Genomic DNA, 17,123 nt, shown 5'->3' on the forward strand with positions numbered 1-17,123 from the left:
TTATTTTTATTTTGAACGCAATAGGAAATCTTTGTATTCTATCAAATAGACATTTTGAATTTTGTGATATAAATAAATAAACCAAATATATCGTGCACATTTTGTCATGCCAGCCATGATAGGGAAAGAGTCCGTATGGATTAGTAATTTGTAATTAATACACTTTAATTTTTGCAGTGATCAAATGTACTTTAAGCCCGAGCAAGAGCTGTGTGCGGCCTATGTCGTGGCAAGCGGAAAATCACCATATCTTTTTGGACATTTTCGCTTATTCATAGCTCACTTTCATATTTATATGTATTCCTTTGACAACATATCACTTTTGGCCTTATGTTGATCGCTCGCCCCTGTGAGGTAGGCTCTGTCCTAAGCCTTATTTGTGATGAATGACCTTGAACGGAATACCTTTTAGGTGAAAAGCCCGTCAAATTGTTCCGGTAACAATTTCTAGTTTTTCATTTATTTTTATTTAGTTTTACTATTGACAATAACTTTTTTTTTTTGTTTGTTTGTTTGATTAATTTACGTCCTATTAACAGCTATGGTCATGTAAGGACGGCCTCCCATGTATGCGGTGTGTCGCATGTATGTTGTGCGGGTTGCGAGTTTTTTTGGAGACTGCGGTATATTCATGTTGTGTCTTCTTGTATAGTGGAACTGTTGCCCTTTTTATAGTGATATATCACTGAAGCATGCCGCCGAAGACACCAGGCAACATACTCCACCCGGTCACATTATACTGACAACGGGCGAACCAGTCGTCCCACTCCCTGTATGCTGAGCGCCAAGCAGGAGCAGAAACTACCACTTTTATAGACTTTGGTGTGTCTCGGCCAGGGGACAGAACCCAGTGCCTTCCTCACAAGGGCGAACGCTCAACTCAAGGCCAAAAGTGAGGTGGTGCCAAGGGAGGCATTAGGAAAGATAAAGTCAGTTGACAATAACTACGTAGATACAGTACAATAGTGACTTAATGACACTGATAAAAAATAAATTGTACAATTTATCAATCACAATGTATTTTGACTTCATAGAATGCAATGGATAATGATAATTATTCTAACCAGATGAACAACAAAATTGAACTGAAAAATCAGGTTAAGAGGATTTTTTTTCTCACCAGGACGAAACCAAAATGCAGCTACCGAAAACCTTTCCCGCCGACAACGTAGATAATAATATATTTAAAATCTCTGCAAAAAAGTTTCGAAAATGTGCACAGCAGGCATTGATTGAACAAAACTGTTTGATGTAGAACATCAACTTATTTGTGTGTGATGTGCGCAAAGTATTCGGAGCTGAATTTAGTTAAGCCAGTCGATGAAAGCGACGAAGCTTTTTCATAAGGCTAAAAAGGTTATTTATATAATCAACAAAGATAAATTACCGGAAGCAGATATTTTGAATCTTATTAAAACTGCTGGAAAGTTTCTGTGTTCCAAAGTGATTTCAGACGCAGTGTCATGTAAGGAAAACCCTGAATCTTTGCTTTGGAAGCAACACAAAGTGTTAGTGTCTTTTCTCATGTGAATTTTAATGAAAATAATATCCACCAGTGTCTGTCTATCAAGGCTATAGAGCATATGTACCTTTCTTCTACTTTCAACATCACACTTCCTCCTTCCTTTTCATCGTCACTTATGAATTACTGGCTGTCTAACGAACATAGTACACTAGAAACCGTAATACGCCATGTAGAAACTCACCAGAACACAATGGACACATTAACGACATAGATACTCATATACAGAAACATTGATCGCACAAAAAGACACATATCACCACCCCACTTTAACATTCATACACCTAGATACATACAAATTGGTCCAAGCCCAACGCCCCGAGTCTCCCCCAACTGTTTTTCATGGGGATGCCGTCCTTACATCACTCTGTCTTTAATAATTTTCAATTTCAACAATATTTTATTGATATTATGTACATCAATAGGATCGGACATCAGGCTACGCCTATTTAAGTCCTCTCCAGATCTTATTTTAAAGTATAAACATGAATTCATTCTGCAATTAATTTATACATATATTTAAATATACAAATAAATTGAATTAATTACAGTATAGTGATAATAATATTAATAAGTACTGATTAAAGGGGGATAACTCCAATTTTATTTTTGATAGAAAATGTTTCAGAACAAGTTTAGTTATTTGGATTTCATATTCCTAGTGATTGTAGTTTTTGGATAGGGATAAGAATCATGCTCATTTATTTACAGACTAACATACATACACACCTTGAGATATTAGGCCAAAAAGTCCCCGTGCTTATGCACAATGACCCATCCCTTTGGAATATATGTATGAAAGTCTGACAACAAATGAGCATTTTGTCTTCAGTTGAATATGAAAAAAATTGGTATGAGATTGAATGCAATTTTTTAATCAATTGGAGTTAACCAAAATTTATGGTTCTAATATGTACAGTTTGATTATTCAATTAGATAATTATTATAGTATAAAAGTTTCTCAATATTCGATAAGCAGTATTCAGTATCCATCCAGCCAGGATAGTTAGAGTAAATTAGAAATAAATATTAACATATACAATAGTTTAGATGTTTAATTGCACTGCTAGATAGTATTTTGACTATCAAGTAATTAGATATGGGTACTTGTTACTTGTTTTTGTTTGCTTATATATGCAGAGGGCTATGATACATGTATATAAAATATGTTTATCAGTAATCAAATCTTTTAGTATGGCATATATATTCAATCACGCATTGTAAAATATCTTTGTTAATATCATTATTGCAAAATTTACATCCATTTAATAGTGTTTCAATGTTTAAATGATAATGATTATCTGGTAAACCTAAGTTATTTATTCCCTGTATAAGAACTGCTCTCTGTTCATAGAAGTGCCTACAGTCAAAGAAAAAGTGATGTGAATTTTCATTGGTATAATAACAGGAACAGGCTGGAGATTCTCTTAGATGATCATGATAAAGATCAGAGTTTAAATTACTTGCTTGGTTTCGTAGCTGGCACAGAATAATATTATATTTACGGTCGCCATGATATTTAAAAATATTGGAAACTTCTGTGGTAGGAATATCATTATCAATTTTAATACTTTTTTTAAATTGTTCTAATGAATTATTAAATATGAGTTCTATATCTGTTTGATTAAATTCTCTTAGCATTGAGGGAATAAAGCTGTTGGAGTATAATTCAGTTCTACAGAGGGGGGGATTAAACAGGCGATTATTCCTTAATGTGTAAGGAGTATTATTATTATCATTAAAGAATGGATCAATCAAATTAGTAAGATATCTAGGGGATTCATTATTTACAATTTTAAACATCAATATTGATTTATGTAGTTTTCGTCTGAATGCAAGTGAATCAAGTCCAACTTCAGCATAAAGTTTATTATGAGACGTTCCTCTTCTCAGGCCTGTTATAATTCTTATTGCTTCTATCTGTACAGATTCTAATAAGTCTTTATCTTGGTTTGTACAATTATCCCAAATGACATCCCCATATTCTAAAATAGGTCTTATAAAGGATGTATAAATTTTTAAAAGGCTCTTTCTATCTACATTATGTTTTAGTAATCTTAAAATATTTAGTCTTTTAGAGGCCTGAGTATAAATATTATTAATATGCTTGGACCATTTACCATCACTACTGAAAGTTACCCCCAAATGTTTATGAAATAGAACAGAGTTTACAATATCATCTGCAAAAAGAATATCAGGGTTGAATATATGTCTTTTTCTTGAGAAAAGTACAGTTTCTGTTTTTGAAGGATTAAAATTAATGTCCCACTTCTTTGCCCAATTATTAATATTACTTAGATCATTGGTTAGATTATCTGCAATTTCTACATGGTTATCAGTTATTATTTCATAAAGTGAAGTATCATCAGCAAAGAGTTTAATTTTACTATTTACACATTCAGTTATGTCATTAATATATAATAAGAATAGGAATGGCCCTAAGACAGAACCTTGTGGTACACCGGCATTGACATTTTTAAAAGAAGATAGGAAACCCTCAGTAGATACTCTTTGTTTTCGATCAGAAAGATAATTTCGAAACCACTGTAACACTCTTCCTTTTATACCATAAGACTCTAATTTGAATAATAATCCTTCATGCCAGACTCTGTCGAAAGCTTTGCTAATATCGCAGAATATAAATTTTATTTCATTGTTTTTTATCCAAATTAAGCACTATCGTATTATAAATATCTAGTAACTGGTTAACTGTAGAGTCTTTAGGCAAAAATCCTGATTGGTGCTTTGTTATAATATCACACTCTTTCATATAGTTAAACATATATTTAAAAATTACTTTTTCTATTATTTTACTAAAGCATGGTGTTACAGATATTGGTCTATAATTTGAAGCATTACTCTCAAGCCCTTTTCCTTTATAAATTGCATTGATATTAGCTGTTTTCCAAGATAATGGAATAACTCCAGTTTCTAAAGTTTTATTACACAGTAGAGTAAGAGGGTGTATAAGCGAGGGAGTTAGGTGTTTAATAATTTTTGGTATCATATTGTCTGGACCAGGAGGTTTTTTTTTTCATTAAGTAAATCAAGTTGATCTAAAATATCCTGTTCTAAAATAACAATGTTATCTAATCTAAAGGGGAAGGTATTTTCCAAAGGTGGTAATGGATCTAAATTAGCAGATGAAGTAGATATTGAACTGAAATAGTTATTAAGACACTCTGCTTTATCCAAAGGGTGATGTATATAGCAATTATTTTCAAATAATGGAGGCAAAGAATGTGATATATTACTAGAGTTCATAACCGATTTGGCAATTTTCCACCATTTATTTAAAGGAATTGACTGATCTTGAAGGGATTTTTTTAGTTTATCGAAATGGTTTATTTTTTCAGTTCGAATTAAATCTATGACTTCATTTCTACTTTGCCTAAAGTTTGCCCAGTCAGTCTGTAAGTTAGTATTTCTGGCTCTTGTATGTAATCTGTTTCTTTTTCTAATTTGTTGTCTTATATTATTGGTCATCCATGGTTTATCATTTGGGCGTACAGTAATAGTTTTAGATGGAATAAATAGATTTATTTGTTCATTTATAGTATCAGTTAAAAGCTTATTGAATTCATTAGAGTCAAGGTTTTGTGTAATTACATCCCAGTTTACATTATTGATATTTGAATTCATCTGTATGAAATTTGCATTATCGTAGAGAAAGATAGTTTTCTTATAAGATTTTTGTTTGAATACAGAGTAGGAACAAGTAAAATGGATAACTGAGTGATCACTGCATATTGGTGTACTCACTAAGGTATTTCTAATTAGATTAATGTTATTAGTAAAAAGTATATCAATAGCAGTGGAAGTAGTATCAGTTACTCTTGTAGGTTCATTGATTATACTGGTGAGATTAAATTTTGTTAATAGTCTGCTTAAATAGTGGTTGTCAGGAATATTTAACATGTTTACATTTATATCACCAGTTATAATAATATCAGTACCTGTATTTTTGTTATAAACCTCATCAAGAACTGTATCAAGCTTATTCCAATATTCAACATTTGATTCAGGTCTATAAATACATCCTAATAATATTTTTTTATTATTGATGAAAATATCCAACCAGATGAGCTCCAGATCCTCATGTTCCAAGTCTTCTCTTCTTTTAGTGTTTATAGTATTTTTACAATATATAATTATTCCACCTCCTAGCCCAGTCTTTCTATCTAGCCTATGAATATTATCAGAAAATGAATTTAGGTTTATATCAGAGTTTGGGATATTTGGTGTGAGATGAGTTTCAGTCAAGCATAATATATCTTTATCATAGAGTTCTGCTTCAATAATATCAATTTTATTTCTGAGTGACCTAACATTTAAATGAGAGATTTCAAGATTACAATGAGGTCCTGGATTTAACTCTACATCATTACATAAATAAAGTAATAGCTGTTTAGTATATTTCATGTAAATACAATTATCTGAGTTATAGTTATACTTGAAAAAGTATGTTTGTTTTAAAAAATATATTGGGTGGAATATATGGTAATATGTTAATAAACAACATCGATTCAACTCTACTAATAAATCAATTATACATGTACCCTCAAAGATAAGATGTGTCCTGTAGTGAATAGTTATCATATTAGCATACTTAACCATAGTCAGCAGATGATTTAGGAAATCTACAGGACACATCTGTATTTATGCAGCAACAATACTTCAGTTTGGTAAAACACTGTTTTTGGCTGGATGGATATTGATTTAGATCGTGAGTGATAAGATTTCGTATTTGCAGAACGAAAAGTAAACATACCTTAAGATTAAAATACCGTTTCCAATGTTCTTTATCCATATAACAGATTCGGAAGTGGAAAAAACACACATGATCAACACAAGGGATACAAAGCGTCTAATTAACCAAGACTCAGTTTGCCTTTCTTTAGGAATATCAATCATTTATTCCAAAAGCTAAAAACACATACCTTAAATTGAATAGAGGTGAAAAGAAAAGAAGAAAAAATATTAATTTATTTTTAACTTAAAAAGACTGCGAAAAAATGAGAGGTTTGTCATATTAGAACATGTCAGACTTAATTGAATTTAGTTTGTGACAGATGTGTGGGTTTGGTTTATTTGTATTAGCCGCTAAAAAAAACGATTTCATAACAAAAACAACGTGAAGTTAGAAGCTCACACATGTACACATGCATGTCCTGTATATGTGCAGTGTACGAGAGATCATCGAATATATCGTATGTTTACATTATCGTATGATATATAAAACTTCTAAAAAAATATAAGGTTATAAGCATGAGATTCCTGACATATTTAAAGATTCAAATTTCAATAGTGGAAGTTCAAGGTATATTTTAATTTACTGACTTTATAATTATTATATATCATTATATATGTGTACACGTTTCCACAGTTGTTAAGAACTAATATACATGTATAAGTAAGGTTTTTAACATATTACATGTACATGAAGCAAATTACAGATTATTTTAGACATGATATAACAGATATAAGTATCCGAGTGTAATCAGTAACCAGAACTACAAGTAGTGTATAGACTACACTAGTACTGAGGTAACATAATATGTGAATATAAAGTTTCATCAGTAACTTGTCACAGACAACTCTTTGAAGTTTCCATCACACATATATCTGACATGTAGTCGCATAGTATTGACTTTGGTTTATAGGCATTATAATTTTTTAAAATATCCTACATGTTCCAGTACATACATTTGTTTATGCATGTGAATGAATAGTTATGAGAATTGAAAGGATTGTCAGGTGCTATCAGATGCATACCTATATAGGACTACATATATATAAATAATATATCCGCATAGCTATATAGCTACTAGTATATAGATAACTGATAAGTCTATGGCATTCTATATTTTGAATATATAGAGTCAAAATATAAAATAGTAATAAATAAACATGTTAATATATAGAGTGTTTTTTTAACTGTTGCAGATCTATCATATGAATCGGCCGATAGTTATGTAATCTCTGCATTTCATACTGTACCAAATAAAAAATAAAAATTATCTACATGTATGTATTTGCTGGACCTTCATGCGTATGAGATAGCATTCAGCAATGAAGTATATATTTAAAGAATACCCATCAGGATTTAGAGTGTTACCATTAAGACAATGATTTTATGAACAGATATCATTGTTCATAAGTACATGTACAGTTCATATATATATTGTCAATTAAGAAGAACAATATAGGAATGTATTTTCAGCATTTGTAATCTAAATGCATATATATTAATAAATATTTTTATCATGACACATAATGGTCATTACTTGAGTATTCTAATATGCATGTGTATGGAGATTTATATCCCTATACTTGCATGAGCATACAAAGAGCATGAGTTATTTCAGAAGTTGAGTAAATGACATAATGTTCATTTATATTTGCATAAATATATATACAAACTATGGGTATTTTGTTAGTTCAATATAGATACAATAGTCATCATTTTACCATTATACACTTATCTTTCTGATATTTAGTTGAAGGCCTAGTATCCTGATTATGCTACAATAGTATCTGGATATTTTCCTATACAATCATATATCAGGGTGTGCAGCACCAGGCATAGGGCATGTGGCATGAAAAAAACAAAAACTTGTAGGCCTATATGTGTATATATTTTTACAACGTGGCATAGGTGTTCAAGTATGTATATATAACATTACATTCAACATTCAAGTCAACATTCAAGTATATATGTATAAGGTACACAGGTTTAAAGTTTTTATATCCAGAAGTTAGTGAAGCGTGAACTTATAAACAATGTTTGAACTTATAAACAATGTTATTTACAGTGAGCTTCCGAATCACAGAAATTGAGTGACTAGCGTGCATTAGATGTACGTTGAGTACCACGACCTACAGCTAATGTCCTTGGACCGGGGGGTTTCTTGGGAGGGGGGTCGGGGTATGATGATAGTTCCTCGAGCCTGGTTACCTGATGTTTCTCACCATTTGAATTCCTGATAACTATTCTTCCGTCTTGAGTCCAAGCACCTGATACGTGACCTTGGTTTTTCAGAAACCGGGCCTTGTTGAATACAGCCGATCTGGCCTTGGTAAGCGCTTCGTTGATGTAGATTTTATGCTTAGGAGGTGATGTGGATTCAGATGGCTGATCCGACTGGGCCGAGAATAGAGAGAATCTGGCACTGTATACATTTGCTCGGGTTCTGTACGATAGGAATCGAACTATGATATCTCGTGGATAATTCTTGTTCATTGGTCCAACTCGATGGGACCTACTGATATCTGCTTCCGTAACCATAACACCCAGCGACTCATTACACGTATTTACTACAAGTTGGTCGGTGCTCTCGCCCTCAGTTTCAGGAATTCCCCTGAACTTCAGGCAGTTTCTACGGGAATACTGTTCCATATCTTCAAGTCTGTTTTCTAGCGATTGTATTTGCTGATGCAGGGCTGAGATGCCAAGACTGGCTAGCAAAGTGTCCTTAAATAAAGTGTTGGTCATTAGCTGGGACACAACTTCTCTCACTAATTCTGGGTTACGTAGTTCACTAATCGCCTGGACACCTTTTTTAACTTGCTTAGAAAGTTCTGAGGAGGCCATGATAATGAAAACAGATAGAAACACTTATAATCTTTAGGAGTCGATCACAAACAATGGAAATGAAAATGGCGGGAGTTTCAATGGTCAGTAGATCGAACAATATATATCAGTCAGAACTCATAATGATTTGGCAAACGATTCAGAGAATGTTCCTGGAAAGTTCTACATCATACCTATCTTGGTTAGCGTCATGATGTTCGGTTAGAATCCCTTGTAGATCATATTTTTTTCCAAATATTTGACCAGCGGTCAGAACTCCATGTTTTATCTTGAACCGGAACCGGAAATCTCTTAATAAGACGTAAATTTAATCAAACAAAACAAACAAACAGCTTTATAGCTGGATGGATTTCATATACAGGGCAGATGCAATATGCAGAGCAGAGCAGAGCAGAGGTGGCTATGGGTTGAAGATTTTGTGTGTGTTTGATTAATTAACGTCCTATTAACAAACAGGATTTTGCGTGTATGAAGTGTGGATGTGTGCCCTTGGAGACAACGGTATATTCTTGTTGTGTCCTCTTGTATAGAATTGTATAGAATTCTTGCCCTTTGTATAGTGCTATATCACTGAGGCAACATACTTCGCCTGGTCACATTATACTGAAAACGGGCCAACCAGTCGTTCTACTCTCTGTATTCTGAGCGCTATGCAGGAGCAGAAACTACCATTTTTAAAAAACTTTGGTGTGATTTGGCCAGCAACAGAACTAGATCTAGAGCCTATTTCAAAAGGCGAGCGCTCAACAGAAGACCAAAAGTGAGGCGGTGTCATGGGCGAAGTACGAATGCACCCAACACTCACAATGAGATGCTTCACATCCCAGCCAGACCATTTTCCTGATTTGTCATCATCAATATCACAGATATGGCAGTGGTTTTAAGGGTGTTCAGAATCTGTCACACTCTGAATACCAGTTTGTGTACCGACGCTCACTTTTGTAGGTGCGTTTATAGTCGCACATGTGTCAGTATCCATGCTGCCGCATCTAGATCCGTCTTCATTCTGCATCAAATAGTGAAAAGGGAAATATATCAACCCATTATATAAAAAAAAAACCTTTCCTAACAAGATAAATACGGGAGTTCTTTCAGTCAATTACTAGTTAAATACATTAAGGTAGCCGTTCTCGAAATGAAGATATTCTCCGGGCTGACTTCTTGTTTTAGTGAAATTTCAGTGCCAGTTGCTTCAAAGACGTCTTTCGCCTGAGATAGAAAAAGGTAACAATAATGGTCCATATAATATCACTGTTAAGAATTATATCTGACTTCAGATACGCATAATCATACTGGGATTATTTGAAGTAGGAGAGAAACATGCAGCGTACTGATCTGAGAAACAAGATATTACAATGTCGTATGTCTGTACCAGCCAATAACTATTCTTGCTTCACATCATATTATATACTTCAAAATTTATCTTGTGCAAACATAAGGGGACTTTAAGGACGGGTCTTCCGTGTATGTTTTGTCTTGTGTGGGTATGTTTGTGTGTGTAAAGTAAAAGGGGGATCACTCCTGCGTATTTATTAGAAAACTAAATTCCCATCCTATTAGAGATCATTAAATATACATAAAATATGTCCTTTTTAGATCATTTGTTTGTTGAGAACACAATTATACCAAAATGATCATTGCTGTTAATTGGACATTAATTTAATACACCAAACCCACAGCAGTATTCAATCTATTGTTGTATGTATGCCCTGCTATTTACCACTAGCTTAAAATTCCTTAACAATATACCTGTATTTCAATCCTTTCACCGAGTTTTTTTAATTTTTTTTTTCTAATGAAAGTATTCGTTTTGTTATAAGTTGAAACCCGTCAAATTCTGTCCATAAAGTCAACTTAAATCGCCCTGCCCTTACATACCCACCAGCTTTGTTCAAATAAATAGACATTTTATCATGTTGTGACATAGAGTACGCACATCTGCATTGTATAAGGCTTATTGCAACAAAGTGTTGTTGAAATCCCTCCAGTAGTTCAAGAGAAGTAGTTGATTGATCGGTTTGTCTAGGAACCTTCCGTTACGTTAATAACACCACAACAAGATAATTAAAAAGTTGTCCAACAAATAGAGATTGAACAGTGTTTTGATTGCGTTAAAGGTGATATGAACGCAATGGGATACAGACATATTCAATGTAGCGCTAATTTGAAAGCAACTCCCCTCCCATTGACTATATATAGGCATATGTAAATATTATGTATGGATATTCCCGATGTATATTTTGAAACGATTTTAAGATAAGATATGGTGTAAACAAAACCTGGATCACAAACAAATGGAGAAACTGGCAGCGAACTTAATACAGGCTTGGGGAGGCTTTTTACTTATGAAATGTATTCAAAAAACATTTTCATCGTTATGAGGACCTAGCATTCTCCCTGCTACACATGTTAGAATCTATCTATTACTAATGTGGAACTACTTTTGTACATGGATGGTTATGAGGATGGTTATGAAAAAAACTCGTACTTAATATATCGCTGCATACATAGAATTAAGACCTTTTATAATTGGTTAAATTTAGAATTCTGTAAACTATTTGAAATATCCAATAGATACAAAATATGATTATTTCTGTTTAAAGGGGGATAACTTCTGTAATAAAAGTTTTTCAAATTATTTTGTATTTCCTCCCCTTAATTGTGAAAACTGTAATAACTGTTATAATTAAAGTACCATTCGTGAAGTCGTTCAGTGTGTTGCTGCTAAACGTCGAAAATAAGAGGCCCAGGGGCATAAATGGTCATCCGAGTTCTGATACAGAATAAAACAAAAACGTATAAACACCATACATTGATCATTTTCACCATGTTATTCTTAAAATCAGTTATTACTCATTACATAATGTAAGCAGATGAATTAAAATAGTGGCAAAATAACTATGATGTGTCTTGGCCATGGATCAGAACCCTGAGCCTACTTCAAAGGGTCGAGCGCTTAACCCAGGACCAAAAGTGAGGTGGTGTCACGGGAGACGTTAGAAAGTGTAAAAAGATAAGATAGCATGTACTATGGGCAATAGGTAACATTCTAACACCCAATCTGCCAGGCAGACCATGCCTATTGATTTTGATTTTATACCAATTGACCATAACGAAAAATCTTACTTACGTTTACTTTATATGTCTTATTCGTCAACCTAAAACCAAGAGACCCAGAGGGCGTGTATAAGCTAATCTTTTGGTTTGTTATATTAAGTAATGGTCTGAATACATGGTCAGTCTTTATTTCCTGAAGAATATCTTTTATTTCCTCTTTTGGGCTATTGACTCTTTCTCTGGCAGATAGATAAATAAATGAAAAATATAAAGATGTGGTGGAAGTTAATGAATACTTCGCACTTATTATATTTTCTGTATATCGCTAATGTAGTCATCATAGTGAATTCACTATTGCGGTAACATGTTCAATATTAGTTCTGCACAAAAACAAGCACAGATCAAAAGGTTTTGCATTCATAATGTATAATCCTTGTACTTTCAAGTCGTTTAGATATACAGATAAATGTGTCACCTTTTAATAATAATTTATCAATTGAAGTTGTGTATATTATATCACTTAACGGCTATACATATATATTAAAACGATGTTAATGAGGCTCTATTAATTAGACCAAACCGCTTATTACCGGCATCATCCACATTATGTATTCATGACCTTGTTTGTCAAAGTGAGTTAATAACGTTCGTCTTGCATAAAATAAGATAATTTGTACGAGTCAACCTGATACTTGTATGTACTGGCTCACATGGTAGTGTATCTGCTTCATATTTACAGGTATACTGTTTGTTTGTTTATTTGATTGTATTATCGTCATATCAACAGTCATGGTCATGCAAGAACGGCCTCCCTTGTGTGTGGTGTGTTGCGTGTAATGTGTAAGATGTGCGGGGTTGTATACTCAAAACGAGCTACATGCTATGCCCTGATGTATCCGGAAATAAATAAATACTTTTGACTTTTGATCATGACTTCCTTTTATAGAGACCGCAGAACCCAATGATTTTCCATAGACGATAATGTTAACGTTTGCCAATGTCCAGGTTAAATGAAGTTTTCAAGTCTGGTCAGCCATCACTAATTTTGAAGAAGATCATCTCACATACCAGTGAATATTTTTTTTTCAAATCTACAATCTTGCTAAAATTTTAAGTGGGGGGGGATGCCATCTTATGTTGAATTCCGCACCAAAAAATGACCAAAATTTTCATAAAATTCCAATCTTTATTAACTCACCCTGTCAGAAACAGACTTGATAGAATTTTAAAATTTCTTTACATATTTTACATCTACATGTATTGCCCAAACAACAAATTAAACATTTGAAACTGATCCACCCTGAATACCCAATCAGCAGCCTCCGAAACATTCACCCCCCTATGAAATCTTGTGCCCAAAAGGGGATTTCCAGGATTCTATTTTTGGTTTGATTCTGCGGTCCCTTTTATACTTGATTTGAACACATGATATAAGCAAGACGATGTCCGTTATCTGAACCTCAGAGACATGTCAAATGACTGGCAGCAGGTACAAAGGAAATCAATTGATCAGGACAAGCTTGCAATGAGTGCCGTGTAGGTATTTAGTACAAAATATAAATTCTACATTTAATTATAAAATGCATTTGAATTTTCGTTTTGTTGACATATTATATGGCATATTTTGTAACAGTCACTTTCTTTACAGACTATGGGCAATATTCGACATTAGGAATGCGATGAATTAAAATTTTCAAAAATATAATTATATATCGTCTTGGACTGTATTTATTGTAGAACCTCTAGGGTTGTTGGAATACAACCAAATGTGATTCCGACTTGTTAACGCACCGGCTATATACCAGTGATTTGTTTGTTTGTTTGATTAATTAACGTCCTATTAACAGCTATGGTCATGTAAGGACGGCCTCCCATGTCTGCGGTGTGTTGCGTGTATGTTGTGTGAGGTGCGTGTTTTGGGAGACTGCGGTAAATTCATGTTATATCTTCTTGTATAGTGGAACTATTGCCCTTTTTATAGTGCTATATCACTGAAGCATGCTGCCGAAGACACCAAGCAACACACCCCACCCGGTCACGGAGGACTGTTTACTGTTTAGTTAGTTGTTTAATTAACAACCTGAATGCTCATATAATATATATTCCAAGGATTTTGAATGAGAATGTTCATCGTCTGGCATTGGTACTCCAACACATGTGGGAAAGCGGGTCATATGACCTAATAAACGATATATTATAAACAATGTAACCAAAAATATCTTTTTCACAGGGGCTCAATATTTTGTCTAAAAGTTGCTTTCATTACCATTTCTTCTGACCGCACGGATTATTCCAGCGTTCTGGATACTGTCTGCCTGTGCAAAAACTCAAGATCTGACAGAATACAATTACCACCAGTGGTTGAAGAGCAGAGTTGTAGCACACAACCAACTGGTCTATCAATCAACAGTTTGTTAAGAGAAACAACGTCGAAAGTAATTATATAGAATTGACGGTTTAAAATTATTCCCTGCAGGGAGCGCATACCTTATTCCATGATCGTAAAAGGCGACTAAATTTAGGATTTTATCTTTACTCTTCTTTCGAACTAACTTTCTTCTTCCTAACGCCTCCCTTGCCACCATCTCAATTTTGGTCTTTGTTTGAGCGCTCGCCCCTGAAATCTATAAAAGTAGTAGTTTCTGCTCAAGCCTAGTGCTCAGCGTGAAGGGAGTGGGATGACTGGTTCGCTCATTGTCAGTATTATGTAACCGTGTGGGGTGTGTTGGTTGGTATTTTCGGCGGCATGGGCAGCGATACAGCACGATCTAAAAAGGAGAAGATTTCCACTATACAAGAAGGCAACACGAATATACCGCAGTCATCAAAGACACGCAACACAACACATTCATGAGCGGTCTGTCCCTGGCTGTTAATAGAACGTTAATTTGAATTAAAAAACTGTTTAAAATTTATCCCCCGGATTTGTTGTGTAAATCGCCAAAATAATGATCTGCGTCTAAGTAATTTTGGTATGCAAGGTTCCGTTTTAAGCCTTATATTGAAAAGATACCATTGTTGTTGACCAAGGGCCAGTTTTGTGTCCTACAGTTTTTGAAATTTTTTTCGAAGTTCACACATTTCTTTTTCATGACATTTTTTTGACGTTTTATGTTCGATTAAATTAACGTCCTAATAACAGCCAGGTTCATGAAAGGGCGGCTTACTATGCATTTTTTTGGTGGTGTGTATGAAGTGATGCGACACGACATTATTATCATATTATGATTGTTTTATTAATGCGCAAATCAAATAAAAGGACAATGTATTGTTTGGGCCCTTTTTGGCCCCCAAATCCATCAATTTTCAAAAATGTTATTTAGTGATTAAGTTGTTGTATTTTGAATATTTAGTACATCATTGAGTCAACTGTAATGACTGTTTTCTAATTTTACAGCTGTGGTAGCCATTAAAAATATGCCATATTATGAATTTGATTTTTTTTAAAAGTTTTTGTCTATGAAGCATATAGCGCATCCTTGAAAACACTTAAAATAGATATAAATAATATAAGTATTTACTGCGAATATATGTAGAAATATAGTTTGTTCAATTTTGTTCAAGGATGCATTCTATGGTTTCTAAAACAAAAACCTAACAAAAATTGCCATAATTGTGAAAATGTCGACATTTTCATAATTGATGCATATTTTGAAGGGTTTATGATTAGGCAGTTTCAGTTACTATGGTAACCACTATAAAAAGGGCAACAGTTCCACTATACAAGAAGACACATTATGAATATACTGCAGTCTCCCAAAAACACGCACCTCGCACAACGTAAACGCAACACACCGCATACATGGGAGGCCGTCCTTACATGACCATAGCTGTTAATAGGACGTTAATTAATCAAACAAACAAACAAACAAACAAACTATGGTAACCTACGTAACATTTAAACAAGGAATGTACCAAATATGTAAATTCCAACAATTTAAGTACTAAATAACGGTTTTGAAAAGTTGACGAATTTTGGGGCCAAAAAGGACCCTAAACATGCATTGTCCTTTAACTCATTTATTAATGGATATTTGTAATTTTATGAAATTTTGATTGAATTCCTTTTTCTTTTTGTGACAAGAAAATAATCTGCCGTCCTTAAGTTAAATGACCTTGACCTTGTTAAATTACGTTAAACCTACCTTAAACTAAAGATCACATCAAAAGGACACGAGTCCCAAAACCATACGACGATCAGTCAATGTGTGCTTTGCATGTGCATACAAAATACTTTGGTCTTTCCCTCCTTTATGTCATGTAACCCTTATGCAAAGGTTTGCTTTTATTGCTTTTGACTTCCTAAATAAAGGAACGGAAACAAGAAATCATTAAAGAGAAGACAATCACTCATCTTAAGATTGTGGTTGGTGAGGTTGATACATTATGCGGGAAGACATTAATATGTGACAATAATATTGTGTCGTACAAGGCCTGCGTTATCAGCTCAAGGTTATATCAAAATATGATAAGCTGTAATAAACAGACAGAATCGTATGACTGATTGGGATAGAACGAAAACCAGAGTTAATATCAAACCAAAACTCCCGGGTGTGCAAATGTAACGTGAAAAGGTTTAAATACAAAATTGAGAATTCTCTAACCTTGAGGCATACACATATGAAAAAGATGTGTTTAACATCATTGCACTTACATTAAGTTTATTAATGTTTATTTGAAATTGAACAGCGCCACTTAATAACCGTACGGGAGTGAGTTTTTTCAGGTACCCATGAGCGCGATTTTTGTCAGTTAAGCATTTTTTAAAGGCAGAACGCTTGGTCACAAATAATACTTAATGAGAAACATTAAAAACCTTATAAGTCTTCAGTTTTCATTATTTCATCATGATTTAAGTAACATGCATATAAATTGTGAAATATCCTTGTAACACCATTGCCTCGTTGTGTGTATATCACATGGGAGCCAGAACTATAAGTGCATGGTGTT

At 33.7% G+C, this 17,123-nt stretch overlaps 1 protein-coding gene across 2 annotated transcripts in view; it reads right to left on the reverse strand.

Annotated features, from left to right (window-relative positions):
- The window catches only part of LOC138319403 (putative N-acetylated-alpha-linked acidic dipeptidase), a 254,988-nt gene extending 245,591 nt beyond the window's left edge, over window positions 1-9,397 (reverse strand). Inside the window, exon 1 of one of the 2 annotated variants that reach the window (XM_069262551.1) lies at window positions 8,495-9,397. The gene's annotated coding sequence lies outside the window, so the exon portion shown is untranslated. Of the gene's footprint in view, window positions 1-6,293; window positions 6,867-8,494 lie in introns of those variants that run through there. The other variant, XM_069262540.1, reaches the window with a different exon arrangement.
- Window positions 9,398-17,123: the final 7,726 nt, after the last annotated feature.

The sequence above is a fragment of the Argopecten irradians genome, chromosome 1 (genome assembly GCF_041381155.1).
Source record: "Argopecten irradians isolate NY chromosome 1, Ai_NY, whole genome shotgun sequence".
Classification (NCBI taxonomy): Eukaryota; Metazoa; Mollusca; class Bivalvia; order Pectinida; family Pectinidae; genus Argopecten; species Argopecten irradians.